Here is a 13519-nt window from a genome sequence, read left to right on the forward strand (position 1 = left end):
CAAGCCTAAACCTAGAGGGCAAAACATGTCAAGTCATGCTAATGCTGTTACAGATGGTACTAGTACTGTTAAGTCTGATACCAGTGGCACAACTTCAGGTCACTCATCAAAGTCTACTACTGAGTTTTCTGATGAACAATGCAAGCAGATTATGCAAATTTTTCAAGCTGGTTTCAAAGAACTGAACAGCACTTCTAGTGTGCCTACTTCTGCACCTGGCACTTGGAATTCTATAAATACTGTACATACTGCAGGTATTTCTCAGTATTTTGCTGGCACTAACTTTAAAAATGTACCAGAATCTAATATTTGGATACTTGATTCTGGTGCAACTGATCATATTACTCCCTTTGCTCACCTGCTTACCAATATTATGCCAACTAATTCTTCACTGCATTTACCTAATGGTAATGAGGCTTCTGTTACTCATATTGGTAGCATGGTTATTCATCATGATCTTGTACTTGAAAAAGTACTTTGTGTGCCTTCTTTTGGCTATAATCTGTTGTCAATTCCAAAATTGACAAAGGATACTAATTGCATAGTCACTTTCAATCATCAATCCTGTTTTCTACAGGATCCTTCTCTGAAGAAGGTTACAGAGATTGGTAGAGCACAAGGTGGTATCTTCTACACACTGCTACAATTCAAGTTCAAGACTCTTCTATATTTCCTTATGTGTGTAATACTACTAGTGCTTGTTCAGATTTTCAACTCTGGCATTCAAGATTAGGTCACCCTTCTGTTATTGCTATGAAATTACTCTTGCCTACTGGTTTGTTTTCTTCACTTGAAGATTTGTCTAGCTGTGATACTTGTCATCTAACCAAACAGATTAGAAGTGTATTTCCTGAAAGTCATACTCAAAGTACTACCTTGTTTGAATTAATTCACACTGATGTGTGGGGTCCATATAAACATAAAACACATGGCAATTGCTCTTATTTTCTTACCATTATTGAATCTAAGTCTAGAGCTACTTGGACTTATTCTCTGATAAAACTCAAGTTGCAAGCTTACTTCTAGCATTTATGCATTATGTGAATACTCATTTTCATACATCTGTTAAAGTTGTCAGATCAGACAATGGTACTGAGTTTATGAACAAAACTCTTGCTTCTGAACTTCAGACTCTAGGCATTGTTCATCAATCTAGCCGTCCTTACTCTCCACAACAGAATGGCATTGTGGAGAGAAATCACAGGTCTCTTCTGAACACTGCTAGAGCTTTAAGAAAACAATCACACTTGCCTATTCACTTCTGGGGAGATTGCATCTTAACTGTAACTTATCTTATTAATAGAACACATTCTTCTCTGCTTAAAGATATTACACCTTATGAAATTCTATTCAACCAACCTCCTGATTTTTCAAATATTAAAGTGTTTGGTTCTCTTTTCTATGTGACAAATTTGTCTCCTCATAAGGATAAGTTTAGTGACAGGGCTCTTAAGTGTGTATTTCTGGGATATCCTTTTGGTCAAAAAGGGTACATGGTGCTTAACCTTGATACTAAACAAGTTTTTACCTCCAGAGATGTTCAATTTGTTGAACATGTGTTTCCTTTTGCATCAGTTTCTCCATCTGAAAATCCTGATAATCTTTTCTCAAGTCCTGAGACTGTGTGTGATGATCCTTTGACTGTTGTTGTTTCTGCTGATTCTGATTCAGTACATGAGCCTTCTGTTGATCTCAATACTATATCTGATGATATAATTGAGTCTTCTATACCTGATAAACACATTGACAATGCTTCTAATAGACCTCAGAGATCTAAGACTTTACCAGTCAAACTCAAAGACTACACTGGACTTCCCTCTCATTTGTGTAACTGTAATGTTTTTAGTTCTCAATATCAGCATTTCATAGCCAATGTGGATCTTATACCTGAACCTCAATCTTATAACCAAGCCTGTAAACACACAGAGTGGTGTGAGGCCATGACAACTGAATTGACAACTTTGGATGCTAATAACACCTGGTCTCTAGTTTCTCTTCCTCCAAATAGAAAAGTGGTTGGTTGTAAATGGTTGTATAAGGTAAAGTACAAGCCTGATGGCTCAGTGGACATGTATAAGGCTAGGTTGGTAGCAAAGGGCTTCACTCAAACAGAACGGCTTGATTATTTTGAAATATTTGCCCTTGTGGCTAAAATGATAACTGTAAGAGTTTTGTTGGCTCTTGCTGCTATTTAAAATTGGCCTGTCACACAAATGGATGTGACAAATGCCTTTTTACATGGAGAATTAAGTGAGGAAGTATATATGGCTATTCCACCAGGTTATGTCATTCCTAGTGAGCTCCAATTTGTTCCAAACCTTGTTTGTAAATTGCTTAAGTCTTTATATGGCTTAAAGCAGGCTCCTAGGGAGTGGTTCTTGAAATTTTGTTCAGTGCTGTTGGATTATGATTTTACTCAAGTTTTCTCAGATTCCAGTCTATTTCTTTTCTCTAATAGTGACTCCTTTGTTGCTATTTTGGTCTATGTTGATGACATTCTTGTTTCTGGCAATGATCAACCTCTGATTGGTTCTGTTAAAGCTTACTTAGCTAAGCATTTCAAAATAAAGGACTTAGGTATTTTAAAGTACTTTCTGGGGATTGAAGCTGCTAGGTCTGTGTCTGGTATATACTTGAATCAGAGAAAATACACTCTGGATTTGGTGACTCAAGTTGGCTTACTGGATGAAAAATCATCTCTCATTCCCATGGAACAACATCACACATTGCTAGCTGATGAAACTTCTCCCTTTATCAACAATATTACTCAATACAAACAACTTGTTGGTCGTTTGATTTATCTTACAATCACTAGACCTGACATCAGCTATTCAGTTCATATTCTATCTCAGTTTCTGGCTTCTTCTAGAGAGTGTCATCTTCATGCTGCTTATAAAGTAGTAAGGTATTTGAAACATACTTTAGGTCAAGGAATTCTGTTGTCAGCCTCTAGTTCTTTAGTTCTTACAGCCTACTCTGATGCTGACTGGGGTTCTTGTCCTTAATCAAGACAGTCATTGACTGGTTATTGTGTTACTATTGGTAAATCCTAGATTTCTTGGAAAGCTAAGAAGCAGCATACAGTTTCAAGGTCATCTGCAGAGGCTGAGTACATAGCCATGACTGATGTTTGCTGTGAAATTCAATGGCTTGTTCAGTTGTTCACTGAACTTCTCTTACACCTGTTCTTTTGTATTGTGACAATAAGTCAGCACTCTACATTGCAGCAAATCCTGTGTTTCATGAACGCACAAAGCACATTGAGATTGATTGTCACCTTGTGCGTTCCAAGCTTCAACAGGGTCTCATTCGAGTTGCTCATTTGAGTTCAGCATCTCAACCTGCAGACTTGTTTACCAAGTCTTTGTCATCTCTCTCTCTGCAATTTCTATTGTCCAAGATTGGAGTGTGCAACCTGTTTCAACCCTCCATCTTGAGGGGGGATGTTAATATAGATGAAGGTCAAACTAAGTCAAGTCAATGTTAGTCAAAGTCAGAGATTAAAAATGGAGGGAAAGTTTGTTACAAAGTTTGTTATTCTTGTGTTAGTTTGTTAGTCTATATAGTGGGTCTTGTGCTCTTTTTCTGCAGATATAGAACTTTATATTCACTCTCCAAAACTAAATGTAATCACTACAAGAAAACATGGTAAAACCGACCGGATATAACCGACCGACGTCGATTTGGTCACCTTAAAACTGATCGACGTCAGTGGTCGGTTATATGCCAACTAAACGACACCGTATCGATGACGTGGGTGGTCGGTTTTACTAAAAAAAAATGACACCGTTTTGTTGATGTGTCACTTTTAAAACCGACCACCTACATGTGGTCGGTTATATCCACAAATTTTGCAGGTTAAAACCGACCATATATGGTGGTCGGTTTTGTAGAATAATAAAAAATTAATTTCAAGTGCAAAAAAAGTACCCGTTAAAGAGAAAACAGTGTCGTTTTATTCTTCTGCCTAAAACCGACCGCTGACGGTCGGTTTTAACCTATATTTTTTAATTTTTTTGTTATATCCCTTATTTCTTGATTTTGGGAAAAAAATTAAAAAAAACAGAGGATTGAAGTGGAGGAGTTTCAGAAAATTTTAAGTTATTTCCATATTTTGTAATAATGTGTGTGTGTGTGTTTATGTTGGTGTATGTATTAAATATTTTTGTATATATTTAATGTTTTTATTTTTTTTATATAATGTTTGTTGTGAGAATTGAAGTTTGGTAGTAGATAATTTGTAAGTTAGTTTCATTTATTATAATTATAGTGCGTGTGTGTGTTTTATGCAATACATGAATAATTATGAGATTAATGATAAATTATTTGTTAAATATATTTTTTTTTAATTTTAAAAAATATTATTGTAGATGGAAACCATTGATCGAAGTTGGATTGGTAATCAATTACAAAGCGATAAATTTCATTGACCCCGGAATATAGAATTGGTGTAGAAATTTTTTTAAAATTTGCTAGCGAAAATGGAATGGAAGATGGTACAATGAAGTGTCCGTGTAAACGTTGTAAAAATTTGAATTGGTTAAAGATTGATGATGTTAGATTTCATTTGCTCGCTAAAGGGATGCTTGAGGGTTATACCGTGTGGACGTCGCACGGTGAAAAAATAGGAAGAAAATGTAGTCGAACACCGTTATTGTGTTCGGGAACCTTCGAGAGTAGAATAACCGGTAGATTTGAATGTGATGTTACATGATTTAGCCGGCGAAAATTATCAATTTTATGAAACTACGGATACGGGAACTATGAATGTAGAAGAAGCTCCAAATGATAGTGCTAAAAAATTGTACGAGGTTATTGTTGAAAATGGAGCACCTATTTATCCCGGCAATACAAAGTACACAAGATTAAGCTTTACTACCAAATTATTGGAATTCAAAAATAACTCGCATTGTAATAATAAAGCTTTTGATAGTTTGCTTAAACTTCTTACGGACGTGTTACCAAAAAAACATACATTACCCGAAAGTTATTATGCAATGAAAAAAATTATGAAGGATTTGAGGGTTGAATATGAAAAAATTGATTTATGTGAGAATGATTGTATGTTATTTTATGGAGATGACAAGGATAAATTTGTGTGTGATATATGTGGTGAAGATCGTTATCGGGATGTTTCTAGGAAAGATGGTAAAAAAATAGCAAAAAATATCTTAAGACACTTTCCTTTGATCCCTCGATTACAACGCTTATATATGTCGGGACATACATCCGATCACATGAGATGGTACAAAAATAGAGATTGTGAAAGATGGAAAAATAAGTCATCCCGCGGATGGAGAAGAGTGGAAAAATTTTGACCGTCGGTATCCTTCATTTTCTCAAGAGATTCGTAACATAAGGCTCGGTCTTGTGACCGATGGTTTCAACCCTTTTGGCCCTACCGGGAAAAAAACATATAGTGTGTGGCCCGTGGTGATAGTTGTCTACAATCTTCTACCATCGATGTGTATGAAAAAGCCTTATATGTTCATGACCGATATAGTTCCGGGTCCAAATAGTATTGGAAAAGATGAGAAAGGAAAGTCACCTAAAGTACCTTATTCCCTTACTAGAAAACAACGTAGACTTTTGTGTGAATGGATTAGTTCACTAAAACTTCCGGATGGTTATTCCTCAAATATATCACGTTGTTGCAATGTTGAGGAGTGTACATTTTATGGATTCAAATCGCACGATTGTCACATTTTTCTTCAAAAATTATTGCCTCTCGCAATTCGTGAACTTCTACCGGCGCCTATTGCCGATGCAATCACGGCAATTTCTAACTTTTTCCAAGATTTATGTTCATCCGTGGTTACAAAAACCGACTTGGAAATAATGGAAAAATCGGTTATCAAAGCGTTGTGTCTGTTGGAAATGATTTTTCCTCAAAGTTGGTTTGATTCGATGGAACACTTGGTTGTACATTTAGCCGAAGAAATTAGACTTGCTGGACCTGCTTATCGGCATTGGATGTATCCGATTGAGCGTTTGTTGGGCAAATTAAAATAAAAAGTCGGTAATAAAGCAAGGGTTGAGGGGTCAATTGTCGAACGATATATGGAGGATGAGATTCTTAATATTTGTTCCTTTTATTTTGCCTCTGACACGATCCATAATAAGGTACGTCATAACGAGATTTTGTTTGATGTGCAAAATTCCGAGAATTTAGATTTGTTCAAATATCCAATTCAATCTCTTGGAAAGGAAGGAACTCGATACATGAGTGATGATGAACGAGAGTTAGCGGAAGAATATGTTCTTTTAAACTCTCCTGAAGTTCAACCTTATCTAAGGTACCAAAATCTTACTTTAAAAAATATGCGTAATAATTTTTGTTAATGACACATGCATGATTTTTGTTAATTTCTGTTTATATTTTAGGAAGTACCAAGATCGTGTTATGCGACAACGTCTGGAAACAACACCTCAAGATTTAGATCGTATTGTCAAAAGTCGATTTGAAACTTGGTTTAAACAAAAGGTATTTATCTATTTTTAATTTGCATGATTTGTTTTTGTTTTAAATTCTTATAATTACAACGTCTCATCGATTTGAATTGTTTTTAGGTTGATAAAGATGAGGTGGAAGGACCTCATTTTAGGGACTTACTTGAAGGGCCGATATTAAAAGTTCTGACTTTTGAGACTCGTCAAGTTAATGGATATAAATTTTCAACAAAATCTGCATCCGGTTCTGGTATTGTTGTTAAAGGAAATTTGCACGGAAATAATCTTGATTATTATGGTCAACTACAAGAAATTATTAGACTTATTTATCAAGGATGCAATCATGTATATTTGTTCAAATGTATATGGTTTGATAGTGTTGGTAATGGTGTGAGGATTGATAAGAATCGTGTGATTACAATTGATATGACTTCAAGATTGAAGTCAAATGAGATTTTTATTTTAGCTAGCCAAGCCTCACAAGTATATTATGCTCCTAGTGTATTGGATCCAAAAGCGAAAATATATACGGTGGTCAAATCTAAAAGTCGCCCAATTGATGAATCTATCGTTGTGCAAAATGATATAGATAACGCTTTTCAGGAAGATAGATCTAATGCATCGACCTCATTTTCGCTCTTTGTCGATTTTGTATAATATGGACAAATATCGTTTATTCGGCGTGAAGAAGAAGAAGAAGACGAAGAAGATGATTTGAAGGATGACGAAGATGAAAATGAAGGAGAAGAAGAAATAAGTGAAGGTGACAATGAGGATGATGATGATAACGGAGATGATGATGGTTTTGACGATTTTGAATAACGTCATTTGTATTTTGAAGATGATTTTTAGTAAATTTTGTAATGATTAGGATACTTTATTTATAAGTTATAGTAAATTTTTAATGGGTTTGTGAATTTTTGGTTTTAATGCTAAATTTTTATGCGATTACGTCCGGTTAGGGCTAAAAAATCATAATATTTGACCATAATATTTCCCAGAAAACTGACCGTCTCCTTGACTAAAACCGACCACCTTCTTGATAAAATCGACCGTCTCCTTAAAGGGGTGATCGGTTTTAAGGTGGTCGGTTATAAGAATTAAATTGGCTTCTGAAATAAAACCGACCACTTTGCACATTTGACCTCGGTTGGTTTGAGCAGTCTTGGTCAAAGTACATTTTTAATACTTATTTTTAACGATCGAACCGTACGGATGTTAACTTCATGTCAAAATATGCTTATGCACAAAAAATTAGCACTTTTGAATGAGTACCATTACGTTTTTATAAGTAAATTAACAAATTTAATTAAAAATTTAAAAAAAATGAATTCGATGTGAAAAATATAATTTTAAAAGGTATATTTAATGATCGAACCGTACAGATGTTAAATTCATGTCAAAATATGCTTATGCACAAAAAAATAGCACATTTAAACGAGTATCATTACGTTTTTATAAGTAAATTAGCAAATTTAATTAAAAATTAAAAAAATGAAAAATATAAAATACACATGATCGAACCGTATGGATGGACTAACGCAGTGAAAATGAACAAATGTACCAAAAATTAGGCTATTTGAAAAATATTATAATTAAAATCATATGGAATATAATTATTTCAGTAAGTATGTCGGCATTCTGTAGACACAATAAGTTGAACATACCATTCGATACTATAAGTATAATTTTAAAATTTATTTTTAACGATCGAACCGTACGGATGTTAACTTCATGTAAAAATATATTAATGCACAAAAATTTAGCACATTTGAACGATCACAAATACGTTTTTATAGGAAAATTAGCAATTTTGATTAAAAAAGTGAAATAATTAATAAAAAATAAAAATTATGAAATACACATGATCGAACTGTACGGATGAACCGACGCGGTAAAAATGAGCAAATATACCAAAAATTAAGCTATTTAAATAATAATAATCATGTTTTTATAAGATTTTTTTAAATTTAGGGGTTTTTAACCCCTAAACCCTAAACCCTAAAATTACAAAATAATTAAAAAATTAAATTCTATAAAACCGACCACCTAAAAAAATGCGAGTTTTTTTTGTGAAAAATTAAAAACCCCGCCTAGAGTAAAACAACACCGTTTTGCATGCTGCACAGGATTCAAGGTTAAAACCGACCGACCGGGTGGTCGGTTTTAAGGGCAGACGGTCGGTTTTAAGTCTGTTATAAATAAAAAATGATTCACTTTTCTTTTCTCTATTTCTTTATCTATCTCTCTATGTTCTCTCTATCTCTCTCTTACACTCAAAACTTCACTAAAATACTTCGATTCAATGGCGTTTAATTCACGAAGGAGCCCAAAATCATCTCTCATTGCCTCCGGTTTCACTCTCGATGTAAGATTTTCTTACGATTAAACTATTTTTTTTACTCGATTGCATACATGTGTGTATGTGTATGTATTTTTTGTATTTATATATATGATTTGAAGTTAATTCTATGTTTTTTGTGTTTGTTAAAGTATTAATCTCACTTAAAATTGATATGTTTCACTTCAAATCAAACTTCATTGATTTTTCAGTTTTTATGTAAAGTTTTGCATGTAAAACATTCGTCGGTTATGTCAATTTGTTTAATATAGGTTAAAGTCATAATTTTACGGTGTTTCGTCGGTTTGTTTACTATTTTTAGAAGTATAAATGTATTTTTAGGGTTAATTTTTAGGGGTTTGCTCTCGTTAAGACCTAAAAGTACTCGAAATGGATAATTCTCACTTAAATTGAATTTTTTCACTTCCGATTGAAGTTCATATGATTTTTCAGTTTTCATGTAAAATTTTGCATGTAAAAAATTCGTCGGTTTTGTCAATTTGTTGAATATATATATAAGTATAAATTTTAGGTTTTTGGTCGGTTTGTTTACGTGTAAGTAGAAGTATAAATGTATTTTTAGGGTTAATTTGTAGGGGTTTGCTCTTGTAAACATGATCCGTACTCGAAAATGGATAAATATTGCACTTTATATGTGAGTTTGGAACTTTAATTTGTTGTATATATAGATTAAGTTGATTTAATGGTTTAATTTGCGTAATTAAACAATGCTCTAATTAGTTGTGTTTATTTTTATCGTTAAAGTGTGAAATGGATACGTTTATATGCATTTTATATGCATTTTATGTGATTTTAAATGCTTTTTTATGTGATTTTAAAATCATTTTCATGTAATGTGATTTACTAGCATATGTTTTATATGTAATGTGATTTAATATGCATTTTATGTGATTTTATATACATTTTTTATGTGATTTTAAATGTATCGTTAATATGTGAATTTATATGTATCTCTAAGTGATTTTAAATGCATTTTGATGTAATGTGATTTTAAATATATTTTGATGTAATGTGATTTTAAATACATATTGGCTAGTATATTCTTATTGTTTATTTTAGGATATTTTTGCTTGGTTGTTGACGTTGATGGTGATTAGCCTTGTTGTTTTGGCAATGGCGAGGAAAGGGAAGGGAAAGGATGTTGAGAAGGATAAGGGGAAGAAGGACAAGGGCAAGGCCAAAACCACTAGTACTACAAAGGGTAAGGCCAAGGCCAAGGGTAAGGGCAAAGGTAGCGTGCATTTGCGAGATGAGCCGACGGATTCGGATTCGGACCCGAATGATCCGACTCGGCACATGACAAATGCGGAGGAGCGAGAATGGCGAGGAAGGCGACCTCGATCACATTCGAGTGGCATATATGGAGAGAAACCACCATTGAAGCCATATCACATTGATATCTCCGATGGACATTAAGTTAAAAGGTTTTTAAATTGCATTATTCCTATATGTTTATATTTTTGGTTCATTGTTCAATATTGTAATGTGAATTGTTAATGTTTATTGTTTTCTTTTGTTTAAATATAGTATTGAAGATGATACGGCTAAGAAAACACTTTTGGCTATGATTCGGGAGAAGTGGCCTCTTGGGCGTTACACTTATACCGATATCGAAAAACGTCACTCGGGTTGGTTGAATGCAAGAGTCGAGGAGTTTCAAGTAAGTTAATTTTTTTTTGTAATTGTCATTTATTTCTTGATTTTATGATGCATTTATCCTCGTTTTTTTTACAATTTTAGAAATATTATAAGCGTCTTAAGAGGCAAAGCCGTTCAAAGGCCCGAAAAATTGTGGAAGATCACATTAAAGTGACAATAAAAAGGACTTTGAACGAGTTTAAGAAGATGGTGGAGCGAAAAGCAAGGGAGGAGGGCGTGAGTAAGTTGTCTTTGAAGCCGCCTTATTGGTCCGTTTCCTTTTGGAAGGACCTTTTGGAGTATTGGGAGAAGAATGAAGGACACTTGCACTGGTCATCGGTTGGATCCACCAACCGACAACAAGTTGAAAGATTGCATAGTGCCGGTGCAAGGTCATTCAATAAAGTTCGGGAGGTAATATTATTATATTCCATCACACACACATACATACACGTTCACCATATTTAATATAATCAACTAATTATTAGGACGTGCTAATATAAGTTGTTTAATATTTTGAAAGGTAATGACGAACAAAAATAAGAAAAAGCCGACGAGACTCGAGGTGTGGGATAAATGTCATAGGAAACTTGGATCCGATCCGGAAAATCCCGTCTACACTACACCGGTCGGCATGCGTAATGTGGTAATTTTTATATACTTTTATGACCATTTTATGTGATTTTAAATGCATCTTTAATAAGTGAATTTATATATATTTTCATGTGATTTTAAATGCATTTTTATGTGTTTTTATATGCATTTTATGTGATTTTAAATGCATATTTAATAAGTGAATTTATATGTATTTTCATGTGATTTTATATGCATTTTTATGTGATTTTAAATGCATCTTTAATATGTGATTTTATATGTATTTAATGTGATTTTAAATGCATTTTATGTGATTTTATATGCATTTTTATGTGATTTTAAATGCACCTTTAATATGTGATTTTATATGTATTTTAATGTGGTTTTAAATGCATTTTTATGTGATTTTATATGCATCTTTAATATGTAATTTTATATGTATTTTAATGTGATTTTAAATGCATTTTTATGTGATTTTATATGCATTTTATGTGATTTTAAATGAGGGTTAATATGTGATTTTATATGTATTTATGTGATTTTAAATGTATTTTTATATGTGATTTTATATGTATTTTTATGTGATTTTAAATGCATCGTTAATATGTGATTTTATATGTATTTATGTGATTTTAAATGCATTTTTATATGTGATTTTATATGTATTTTTATTTGATTTTAAATGCATCGTTAATTGTTTTAAATGAATTTGTAGGAACGATATGTCGCCATTCTCGAGCGCATGCTCGTGGAGGTTACACAAACGGGTGATCGGGATGAGCCGTGGGATTGGTGGATGGAAGCCTTGGAGGTCCCCCAAGGTACAAAGCCGAAAAAGAATTATGTGGTGGGGTTCCCCAATGCTCGGGCCACCGATCCCTTGCCTACACTTGCTACCCGGTACCGAAATTCCACACGGAATGAAGCCGGCTCATCCTCATCCGCTCCGAGACAACGTGAAGCCATCCCCGACAATGTATATCTTGCCATCATGAGGAATGTGCTTACGGAGATCCGTGCTAATCCAAATCGGTTTGCTCGCCAACTTTCCGATGCGGAAATAGCTACATTCGCACGTACCACTCTCGAGGCCTCGGATCCATCCTCCGATCCTAGCCAAAGGTTGCAATGGAATAACCTTATCGATGGCGATATCATGCATATCGTGGGCTCTTTGATTGAAGATATCGTCCAAAAGACGGAAGCTCGTGTTGCGGAGGTATAATTTTTGACCTTCTTGTTTATTTATTTGTTTTCATTCACATGTAAATTTTGTTTCTTCTTTTTAACTAGTTTAATTAAACTTGTGTATCTAGTAAAATAATCGGCGTGCTATGGAAGTCGATAAGGATTACACGTCCGAGGATGAGACCTCCGATGATGAGGACTTTGATGATGGCGACGGTGATGGCGGCGGTGATGGCGGCGCCGGCGATGATGGTGGTGGATCGTCCGATGTTGATTTGTCAGATTAGTTTACATTGATCGGTTTTAAGACTATTGTAATTTGATGGTTATGGGATGTAATATAATACGTTGTGATGGTTTGATACTTTGTCGGTTATTTAGGATTGCTTATAATGATGTAATGATACGGTTTAATCCTCCGGTTATCGGAGTTTGTAAATGTTTGCGTTGGATTTAATTGCTATGGTTTAATTATGAAATTTACTAGTGTTTGCGAATGATTTTGAGTAGTATAGTTTAATGATTATCATTGTTGTTTGTTTTGGTTGTTTGGTTGTGATTGGATTGGATTTGTGTATTGATTTGGTTTGGTATACAGGGGCTGCAGAAAAACCTGCAATATTTTTTAAAATCAGACCTTAAAACCGACCAACAATAGGCATAACCGACCACTTTTGACCATTACAAAACCCATAAAACCGAACGTCAATGGACATAACCGACCACCTTCTTCATAAAACCCACCGTCTCCTTTAGAGGGTGGTCGGTTTTAGGAAGGTCGGTTATGACATTTAAGTCAGCTTCTGGTGTAAAACCGACCGATGTGCACACTTTGACCACGGTCGGTTATTAGTTCCAGTCAACATTTTAAAAATAGACATAACCGACCACCAACGGTCGGTTATGACTCAGTGACGTGGCGACACGTGTGCACACGTGTTACCACGTGTACACAGTGACCCCATATTTGAGTAAAATGCCCAGGCACTTAACCGACCACAGTGTTGGTCGGTTATGAGGGTTAAACCCGACCAAAAGTCATAACCGACCAGGCTAAAACCAACCATGCCCTGTGGTCGGTTATGACTATTTTAATCGACCGTTTTGCCTCTTAACCGATCGTTTTTGACGCTCGGTTTTGTCCTGTTTTCTTGTAGTGAATGCTCTCTCTCTCTTAATGAAAACATGATGATTTGTTAGCCTTTCTTCATCTTCTTTAGCTTAGATTCATCAAGCTTTCAATCGGCTTGGGACAACTGCTGAGAATTGTGTTTTTAAGCGCACATC

The sequence above is a fragment of the Apium graveolens genome, chromosome 1 (assembly GCF_009905375.1).
Source record: "Apium graveolens cultivar Ventura chromosome 1, ASM990537v1, whole genome shotgun sequence".
Taxonomy (NCBI): domain Eukaryota; kingdom Viridiplantae; phylum Streptophyta; class Magnoliopsida; order Apiales; family Apiaceae; genus Apium; species Apium graveolens.